The sequence below is a fragment of the Eleutherodactylus coqui genome, chromosome 2 (genome assembly GCF_035609145.1).
Source record: "Eleutherodactylus coqui strain aEleCoq1 chromosome 2, aEleCoq1.hap1, whole genome shotgun sequence".
Lineage (NCBI taxonomy): Eukaryota > Metazoa > Chordata > Amphibia > Anura > Eleutherodactylidae > Eleutherodactylus > Eleutherodactylus coqui.
The window spans coordinates 55,883,069-55,894,180 of record NC_089838.1 but is presented as its reverse complement, the minus strand read 5'-3'; the positions used below and the strand labels follow the sequence as shown (position 1 = coordinate 55,894,180).

Sequence of the window (11,112 nt, the reverse complement as noted above, 5' to 3'; positions counted from 1 at the left end):
GCAACAGATTGAAAGCCTGCTGTGACACGGTGCCAAGTCTCCTCGGATGGTGAAGGCATCACAATGGACTGCAACTTCTGCCAGATGGCGCTGCATGTGCACCTCCCAATTTCAGTGATGGTTGATTTACCAACCCGAAATTGGAGATGCAGGGATGCATAGCTCTCTCCTGTGGCCAGAAAGCTGAAAAGGAAGCAGAGAAAAAGGGGGAAAAGATTAGTACAATAAAAAGAGCCAAATTAGTACTTCACATAAATATCCACAGAATTGATGTGCTGCACACTACCAGCATTTTCTGTCAATGGAAACATGTGGCCAAATTAGTGGCTCACCGATACTATCTGCATTCCCTTAGAAGGAAGCATTTGGGCATTTGAATAAAGACTTGACTATATCTCCATTTTTCCTCTGCCTTTCTCCCCATCGTTATCTTTGTTGTAGATGGGGAGAGAGAATTAGGAAAAAAATAATTTACCTGCACCCTTCGGGTGCTCAATGTTGCTTTGCGAGGTAGGTGCTAACTGTTGCGGGTTTTTTGGATTCTCCCTCCGGCCGGCCGGCTCTGAGATCGTGTGGCCGCAGGGGTCTGTTGGTCTGCTGTCAGATGATTGGGTACAGATGCACTCCTGCACGACAGTGTGCGGTCTTTCCAGACATTGTTGCTTCGGAGGGAAGTCATGTCGTCGGGACCCACATACATATGGGTATCAAGCAACTATGCATGTCCGAATCATTCGCTGCAGGATTCACCACACAGTTCCCGCACATTGCGGCTTGCATATCATTGCAGACAAAAGTATGCAGTACAATGTAGATGTCCGTGCTTTGTCTGCGCTAAAGCGCAATACGCTAACAAGCAATTTATATGAAAGTGAACTGTTTCATATAAAACAACAACCAATACTCACAGCGGGAGCTGACTCGTGCACCGGAAGAGTACTCCAAGGACTCACCCGGACGCACATGAACGAGTCAGAACTGGCAACAACAGTGAGTCAGTAGAGCACTCCGCAGGGGCTCCGATTCTGTCTCGCTCCCAGAATGATCCGCGCAGCCCATCATGGTTGAAATGCTATGTCTGCGGAATTCCTGTGGAAACTTGCGACATGGAAATTCAACCAGTCTGCAGGCGGACTCAATCTATAACTAATTGTTAAAAAAAAATATAAAGGTTACATACTGAAGGGTGATGAACAGCCTTTCCTCTGCAGTGATCGCTTTGCGCATCATGGTGTCCTGAAATGTGAGAACCCAGCGTACCAGCTCCAGAAGACGCTCGAAAGCCTCCATCGGTAGGCGACAGAACTGAACGAACTTCTCCGGATGGCTAGAGAGAGAGAGAGAGGGGGGGTGGAACAGAGAGAGAGAGGGGGGGGGCAGAGACAGAGGTGGGGGGGGAGAGAGAGAGAGGTGGGGGGGAGAGAGAGAGAGAGAGGTGGGGGGGAGAGAGAGAGAGAGGTGGGGGGGAGAGAGAGAGAGAGAGGTGGGGGGGAGAGAGAGAGAGAGAGGTGGGGGGGAGAGAGAGAGAGAGAGGTGGGGGGGAGAGAGAGAGAGAGAGGTGGGGGGAGAGAGAGAGAGAGAGAGGTGGGGGGGAGAGAGAGAGAGAGAGGTGGGGGGGAGAGAGAGAGAGAGAGGTGGGGGGGAGAGAGAGAGAGAGAGGTGGGGGGGAGAGAGAGAGGTGGGGGGGAGAGAGAGAGAGGTGGGGGGGAGAGAGAGAGAGAGGTGGGGGGGAAAGAGAGAGAGAGGTGGGGGGGAAAGAGAGAGAGAGGTGGGGGGGAAAGAGAGAGAGAGGTGGGGGGGAAAGAGAGAGAGAGGTGGGGGGAAAGAGAGAGAGAGGTGGGGGGAAAGAGAGAGAGAGGTGGGGGGAAAGAGAGACAGAGGTGGGGGGAAAGAGAGACAGAGGTGGGGGGGAAAGAGAGAGAGAGGGGGGGGAACAGAGAGAGAGAGGGGGGGGAACAGAGAGAGAGAGGGGGGGGAACAGAGAGAGAGAGGGGGGGAACAGAGAGAGAGAGGGGGGGGAACAGAGAGAGAGAGGGGGGAACAGAGAGAGAGAGGGGGGAAACAGAGAGAGGGAGGGGGGAAACAGAGAGAGGGAGGGGGGAAACAGAGAGAGGGAGGGGGGAAACAGAGAGAGGGAGGGGGGAAACAGAGAGAGAGGGGGGAAACAGAGAGAGAGAGGGGGGAAACAGAGAGAGGGAGGGGGGAAACAGAGAGAGGGGGGGAAACAGAGAGAGAGCGGGAAACAGAGGGAGAGAGGGAGAGGGGGGAAACAGAGAGAGAGAGAGAGAGAGAGAGGGGGGGAACAGAGAGAGAGGGGGGGCAGAGAGAGAGAGCGGGGGGCGGGAACAGAGAGAGGGAGAGGGGGGAAACAGAGAGAGGGAGAGAGAGAGATAGAGACGAGACAAAGAGAGAAAGAGAGACAAAAAGAGAGAGAGAGATTTAATTACAGTACTGTTTGTGTAGCAGCGAACTTAATTTCGTGCCATACTAGCCGTACTTTTTCAAATCCTGGAAAAGACTTGCAAAGTGCCCCTTTGTCCCCCTTTCGCTCAGCAGGGGATGGACCCAATAGCGATGACAGGATGCACGTGCGGTCTGCAAGATGAAAGTTTCAGCAAGAGATTAGGCCACAATTGAACATAAGCGCACAGTACCACACATAATCATTTGGAACTACTATCACAAGTTAAGCAAGTGAAACACACATTTTCATATCGCATATAGCTCACCTTTTTGGATTTTTCAGCCTGCATGAGTACTAAGTATAAGCAATTGTCGCCTATAAGCTTTACGCAGCCATAGTCTACGCCCGCTTTCCATCTTGCAACAGCAAAAGTGAATCAGCCACGTCCTGCAACCACGAAAACCAAGCTCTGGTGCTTTTCCGTCACAGAGCAAGGGGTCTGGGATGTGCCTTTTTGCCACAGGGTGTTCCCACTTCCTTTCCTGTGGTGGGCAGGGATCATGACATCACAGGAAACAGTTTATTAGTCAAAATCAGCAACAAGAAATCCGCAAGAAAATATGCGACAATCCTGTTAATTCCGCAGCGTTTTTTTCCACAGCACTTTTCTGGCGGATTTGGGTGCGGTAAAACCGCTGGAAAATACGCGTATAAAACCGCATTAAAATGAAGGCGCCAAGTGCGTAATTGCCGCAGATGCGGCTGGGTTGCGGCAAATCCGCAACCGTTAAACCGCAAGACGTCCGCTGGAAATCCACCCTGTGTGAACCCAGCCTAAGGGTAAAAAGTGAGGAGAGTGGGAGGGATGGCACATTCTGCAGAAGGACGTCGGTATATGCAGTCTGAGGATAATCTAACTCTAATAAATTAACTCGGGTGAAGCCAGGTGTATCAGCTAGTCGAATATAAAAAAGCCTACGGCCTTTTTCTTGCTCCACACTTTGATCACTTAGCCTGACCTTTGATGGATGATTTTGGGGTCATTAGATTTGTTACATCTTTACCACCGCCGTAAAATCATAAAATCTGAGTTTGATACATTGAGTGAGCTGACAGGCCAGGTCAAAATTCCTATGTTAAGTCTAGCGGCACGGTTGTGCTTCAGCCAACAGCGCCGCTAAGGAGAGTCAAGTGCTGCTAAGCGATGCTCATATCAATGTGGAAGGCAAGTGCTAAGAAATAAACAGTGTAAGGTGACAAGAGAACCTGGTGGCAACAAAACAAGCCGAAACCTCTGTCACCCAGAATGTGGGTGTGAGCGGGGGTGTATGTTAAAACAAATACTACTTTGGTAGTACACATGTTTGTGCAAGGAGGCTCCTGAGAAAGCCAGTTATCCCAGCCACTGTGCGCACAGTCACCACAGAGGGCACTCACCCTCAGCTCCACACAAACTTTTGTTCTTTTGTACAATCCAGACAGCTCCCCGCACAGAACAGGCCTCCACTGTGCCCGCACTACACCACACTGTGCCTGCAACACAATGGGCACAAAGCCCTAGCCAGGGCCGTACACTACACACCAGCCGCAGGACCAACACTGCAGATTACTGGAGACCATCAGACAGGGCACCAAGATATGCTGCAGCGGCTACTTCTGGGGGAGGTGTGTGTGTGTGTGTGTGTGTGGGGGGGGGGGGGGGGGGTCACATGACAACTACTAATACAAGTCCGTGAGAAGAGAAAGAGAGAGTCACATGACCAATGTCATCCACCAATAAACACAGTATACAGAGGGGGCAGATGTAGCAGAGCCGAGGTGGTTACTGCTGTGTGCACCAATTACATATTACAGGCTGAGCTATGACAAGCCAGATAGCATACGCACAGCACCCTCAGCTCTGCTATACCTGGTGCAGCAAAGCGAAAGTGTTCAAGGAATTGTTTACAGTCAGGGTTGTTGACATGCAATAATATGTAAGACTACTATGTGGTGCTCGAGTAAATTTCCTTTCTCCTCCCTGTATGTTTAGTCCCATTTTTTATGCACTAAACATGCAGGGAAGGAATTACCACTTCCTGCTGAGACGTGCCAGCCCCCTGCACGTCTAAAGCAGTGAGTGGCTGGCGGGATCAGGTGACCGCCGAGTACTTAAACTAGTGCTGCCCGCGGCTCGCCTTAGACGCATGCTGGCAGAGATTAGGGAAAGATCTGCTGCTGAGATAGGGCAAGTGTTAGAGTTGGGATCCTGTCTTCATGAACCCAAAAGTCCTTCTTAGGGCTACTCCTCATTGTGTGCATTACTTTTTTGGCTGGCTGGGAGCAGTAGTGCATCATTTTTTTCTGGGCCAGTGCAGAGTATCTCAAATCTCCCATTCGCTGTGTGCGGTAAATTCGCCGCAGCTCTCATCACTATAGAGAAGGTTAATTTTTTCTGGGCCTGTGCAGAGTATCTCACATCTCCCATTCTCTGTGTGCAGTGAATCCGCCGTAGTTCTCATCGCTATAGAGTGGGTTAATTTTTGTTGGGCCTGTGCAGAGTATCTCACATCTCCCATTCGCTGTGTGTGGTGAATTAGCCCCAATTCTCGGCACTATACAGTTGGTTAATATTTTATGGCACTGCATACAGCCTCTGTTATCTACAAGTCTCTGTGAGTGGTAAATTACCCCTAGGTATCAGTGCAATACAGCGGTTTAATTTTTTCTGTCACAGCATAGAGCCTCTGGTATCTACAAGTCTCTGTGTGCAGTGAGTTAGCCCCAGTTCTCAGTGCTATACAATGGGTTAATTTATTTGGGCCCTGCTCTATCCTTTATCCTACATGATGAAGAGTAGGGGTAAGGGTCGAGATCCTGGCTGGGGGGAATCAGAGTCTGCTGCTGAGGGATTAGTAGAGCGCTGCGTATCTCCGCTCCCCAGCTTCATCTCACATTTGGCAGGTCCGCATGGTAGACCATTATTACAAGCACAACAGTGCGATCATGTGCTGACGTGGATTGCGGAAAAGCGTCCAGCAATTTATCCAACACCCAGTCTTCCACGCAGTCCACTCATGCCGGCCAAGGGACTGCACCTCTGAATCCTCAGGCTACTCCTCCTTCCTTCCAGCCTGGTCACTCCAGGAAAAGGAGAGATTCTAAACAGGTATACTCCCAGGAACTGTTCTCGGGTCCCTGCCCTGAGTCGGAAAAAAATGTTCATCAGCCACCCGAGGAGTTTGTCGTTACCGATGCCCAAAATTTGGAACTTTCACAGAGTCAGGGTGATGAGGCTGGGGACTTCCGGCAACTGTTTTAAGAGCTTTTTGTGGATGAGGATGATGAGACACAGTTTTTTGTCAGTGAGGTTTTTGTTAGGGCAGTAAGTCTGAGGGAGGAGCGGACAGAGGATACAGAGGAAGAGCTGCTGGACGATGAGATGACTGACCCCACCTGGCTTGCTAAGCCTACTGAAGACAGGGCTACAGAGGGGGAGGCAAGTGCAGCAGCAGAACAGGATGGAAGAGGCAGTGGGGTGGCCAGGGGAAGAGGCAAGGCCAGAGCAAATAATCCTCCAACTGTTTCCCACAGCACCCCCTCGCGGCAAGCCTCTGTGCAGAGGGCTGGGTGTTCGAAGGTCTGGAGGTTTTTTAGTTAGAGCGCAGACGAACGACGAACTATGGTGTGCAACCTGTGCCACACTAAGATCAGCATGGGAGCCACTACTACTAACCTGACCACCACCAGCATGTGCAGTCATATGATGACCCCACGAGATACCACACAGATCCAACCCCCCTCCCAGGACAAAGGCATGAGTGCCTCCCAGCCTGCACCCACACCCTCCACCAATGTGTCCCAGCGCAGCGCTAACCCAATCGAAAGCGGAAATAGGCGGCCATCCACCTGCATGCACAATCTTTAAACATGCATATCACTAAACTACTCAGCCTGGAGATGCTGCCATACAGGCTAGTAGAAACAGATGCTTTCTGCAACATGATGGCGGCGGCGGTCCCTCGGTACTCAGTCCACAGTCGCCACTATTGTTCTAGCTGCGCCGTCCTCGCCCTACACCAGCATGTCTCACGCAACATAAACTGTGCCCTCACCAACGCGGTTACTGGGAAGGTCCACTTAACGACGGACACGGGGAAAAGTGCTGGCGGTCAAGGGCACTATATCTCCCTGATGGCACATTGGGTGAACTTGATGGAGGCTGGGACCGAGTCAGACCCTGGGACCGCTCATGTGCTACCCACACCGAGGATAGCGGGTTCTACCTCGGTGATGGTTTCTCCGGCGTATTATGCCACCTCCTCCAAAACGTCCCCTCCTCCTCTGCCACCTTCACCTCTCAATTAAGAAGTGTAAGCACATCGCCAGCAGTCGGTAGCGCGATGTGCAGCAGCACTGTGGTGGGGAAGCATCAGCAGGCTGTGCTAAATCTACTCAGCTTGGGTGACAAGAAGCACACAGCCCAAGAGCTGTTACAGGATTTGACAGAGCAGACCGATCTTTCGCTTTCGCCGCTGAACATCCAACCGGGCATGGACATGTGTGACAATGGGCGTAACCTGGTAGCGGCTCTGCAGCTTAGCAGCCTCACACACGTGCCATGCCAGGCCCACGTGTTCAATTTGGTGGTTCAGTGCTTTCCGAAAAGCTACCTCCACTTCTGCTCGGCAAGGTGCGCCGCGTGTGCGCACATCTCTGCAAGTCCAACATGGATGCTGCCACCCTCAGGACACTGCAACATCGCTTCCAGCTGCCAGAGCACCGACTGCTGTGCGACGTGCCCACGCGGTGGAAATCTACACTGCACATGCTGGCCAGGCTTTAGGAGCAGCGTAGAGCCATTGTAGAATACCAGCAACATGGCCGTTGAGGTGGTATTCAGCCACCCCATTTCTTCACAGAGGAGTGGGCATGGATGGCAGACAACTGTCAAGTCCTAAGAAACTTTGAGAAGTCTACCCAAATGAGCGGCGATCATGAGAGTCACCCTGCTAGTGAGGACAGCGGCGTGTTGTGTACTGTCACTCTGGCACACATGGCTGACTTCATGCTAGACTGTCTTTCCCGTGACCCTCACGTTAGATGCATTCTGGCCAACACAGATTACTTGGTTTTCACCCTTCTTGACCCATGGTATAATGAGAACTCCTCCACTCTCATTCCCGAAGAGGAAAGGAGTACGAGACTGATGCAATACCCCAAGGCCCTGGTGGAAACGCTAATGCTAAAGTTCCTATCTGACAGCGGTAGCGGTAGGAGACGTAGTTCAGAGGGCCAACTAGCAGGGAAGGAGCGGGGATCAAGCAGCGTGTCCAGCGCAGGCAGGGGAACAATCTCCAAGGCCTTTGTCAGTTTTATGGCTCCTCTGCCAGACTGTTACCACTCCCCCAGTGACCCAGTCTAGGCTGAGTCGGAGGGAACACTGTAAAAAGATGTTGAGGGAGTACATAGCTGACCGTACGAACGTCCTCCGTGATCCCTCTGCTCAATTTAAATATTGGGTGTCAAAGCTGGACATGTGGCACGAACTAGTGCTGTACACCTTGGAAGTGCTGGCCTGCCCTGCCGCTAGCATCTTGTCAGAGAGGGTGTTTAGTGCTGCTGGGGGGATCATCACGGATAAGCGTACCCACCTGTCAACTGACAGCGCCGACAGGCTTACAATCATTAAGATGAACAAAGGCTGGATTTCCCCAGACTTCTCTTCTCCACTGGTGGAAAGCAGCGGAACATAAAGATTCTTTCATATGGAACCATATGCAACCATGCACCCTCTATCACCCCAAAAAAGGGAACAAGTTGCTGGGTCTATCCCTCTGTGATCTTCCTCCTTCTCCAAACCCAGCATGGCAGCACGGTGAACAGTTAATTTTTCAGAGGGCCTAAGGGCTCTGTTAAAACAAATTTTTTCGGAGGGCTGCCCCCAGGCTCTGCTATCAAATTTAGCAACTACGAGTTCTATCTTTAAAAAATGTTTCTAGGTTTCACCTGCACCCTGGGTAAACCAATTTTTCATGGGTACACCTGTACTCTTGGTACACAAATTTTTCCAGACTTCGCCTATGCTCAGAGCACACCAATTTTTCAGGGCTTTGTCCAAACTGATAGCAAACTAATTTTTCTGGTATTCGCCTATACTCACAGCAAACCAATTTTTCAGACCTTCGCCTATACTGATAGCAAAACAAATTTTCCGGGCTTCGCCTACACTCTTAGTAAATACATTTTTCAGGTGTTCGCCTATACTGTTAGTACACCAATTTTTCAGTGATTCACCTATACTCTTGGTACACCAATATTTACGGGACTCGGCTACACTCTTGGTACAGAAATGTATCCGGGGTTCGCCTATACTCTTGCTACAGAAAGGTTTTAGGGGTTCGCCTACACTCTTCCTACAGAAATGTTTCAGGGGTTTGCCTATACACTTGCTGCAGAAATGTTTCAGGGGTTCGCCTATACTCTTTCTACAGAAATGTTTGAGGGGTTCGCTTATACACCTGCTACAGGAAGGTTTGAGGGGTTCACCTATACACTTGCTACAGGAAGGTTTGAGGGGTTTGCCTATACACTTGCTACAGAAATGTTTCAGGTGTTTGCCTATACACTCCAGCTACAGAAAGGCTTCAGGGGTTCGCCTATACTCTTGCTACAGAAATGTTTCAGGGGTTCACCTATACTATTGCTACAGAAAGTTTTGATGGGTTCGCCTATACTCTTGCTACAGAAATGTTTCAGGGGTTTGCCTATACTATTGCTACAGAAAGTTTTGAGGGGTTCGCCTATACTCTTGCTGCAGAAATGTTTCAGGGGTTCACCTATACTGTTGCTACAGAAATGTTTCACGGTTTCGCCTATACTCTTGCTACAGAAATGTTTCAAGGGTTCGCCTATACTGTGGGTGCACAAAAGTTTTCCAGCACGGTGTTCAGCTATCTGACACATACACTGAATGAATTGTGTGTGCACACAAGGGTTTCCCATAGCGGTGTTCAGCTATCTGACACATACACTGAATGAATTGTGTGGGTACACATGGGTTTTCCATAGAAATGTAACTGACGGCACATTGGGTCACCCAGATGGAGGCTTGGACCGAGTCTAACCCTGGGCCCGCTCACGTGCTTCCTACACAGAGGATTGCGGGTCCTACCTCGGTCAAGCTTTCTCGGGCTTATTATGCCACCTCCTCCTCCTGCTTGGGGTCTGGGGATCAGCGCTGGTCAACATGTATTTGCTCTCGTATTACCAGTTATCTGAGACACTAGTTTGGACCAATCAAAAGAAGCGTAATTGTATTAATGAGCTGTTTACAGCAGTACTAGCATCTGAGTCCGCTTTATGCCCACCATTGTTGAGGGTGTGGGTAGAGGCCAAGGTCCTGGGCGGGGTGCAACTCTGCCATGTTTGAGCACTCTAATTTCTTCATACTTAATACTGTCAATGGGTTTCAGGGGTTCGCTTATCCTGTGGGTGCACAAAGGTTTTCCATAGCGGTGTTCAGTTATCTGACACATACACTGAATGAATTGTGTGGGTACACATGGGTTTTCCATAGCTATGTAACTCACGGCACATTAGGTCACAGAAGGTGGAGGCTGGGATCGAGTCTGACCCTGGGCCCGCTCACGTGCTTCCCACACAGAGGATTGCGGGTCCTACCTCGGTCACGGTCTCTCAGGCTTATTATGCCACCTCCTTCTCCTGCTTGGGGTCTGGGGATCAGCTCTGGTCAACATGTATTTGCTCTCACATTACCACAGTTATCTGAGACACTGGCTTGGACCAATCAAAAGAAGCGTAATTTAATTAATGAGACGTTCACAGCAGTAGAAGCATCCGAGTCTGCTTTCTGCCGACGTTTGTTATGCCTAGTAGTGCGCACTAGGCTTCCGCAAGCATCCCAGCTGTATAACAGGTCAACTCATTGTACACTGGCTGTTTTTGGTTGTCCGCTGACGTATTATGCCCTGAGTGGTAAACAGCGAGATTGGTTTAGGTGTGATAAACGCACGTGTCCCTGGGGGTCAGCGCTGGTCGGCATGCATTATTTTTCTTGTTTCGTGTTACCACAGTTATCCGAGATACTGCATTGGAGCATTCAAAGGAAGTGTAACTGATTTAATGAAACTTTCACAGGGTCACTGTATACCTGTGGTGGCTACTTTTGCGACACCTCCTGCTTCAAACCAATCTTTGGTGTTAGTATGCGGTGCTGCATTGTGGAGATGTGTAGAAGTGCTAGCACCTGAGTGCCCTTTATGCCCATGTTTGCGGCTACTGACAATTTTGTGACAAAGGTAGCAAGGGATTGGAATTACATATGTTAATTTATCAACAATTCTCATCAGCATTGTGGGCTATCGCCCATAATTTCAGGGAGGGTCGCTGCCAGGCCCTGCCAACCCACTGCAGTGTGTGTCTCTGGTTCCTCCTCATCACAGATGTACTTATAAATAGACATGAGGGTGGTGTGGCTATCAAGCAAGCATGTGGTATGAGGGCAGTTGAACCATGCGCAGGGAAAATTTTGTGTGCACAGTGGATGAGGCTCGTGCGGGGGATTGGACAGCAATGCCAGCATGTAACCCAAGAGAAGAGGCAGTGGTGTCACCCGCAGGCGATGATTGTCCTTCATTGCACCTAGTGTGGTGCTTAGCTAAGATGTGCCAGTGCATGTGCCTTGCTGCTTATGGTCTGTCCCAAGT

The 11,112-nt window shown here is 50.3% G+C and overlaps 1 protein-coding gene across 1 annotated transcript in view; it reads right to left on the bottom strand.

Moving 5' to 3' along the window:
- The window catches only part of JADE2 (jade family PHD finger 2), a 1,098,400-nt gene that overhangs the window by 229,125 nt on the left and 858,163 nt on the right, over positions 1-11,112 (bottom strand). The window lies entirely within an intron of this gene.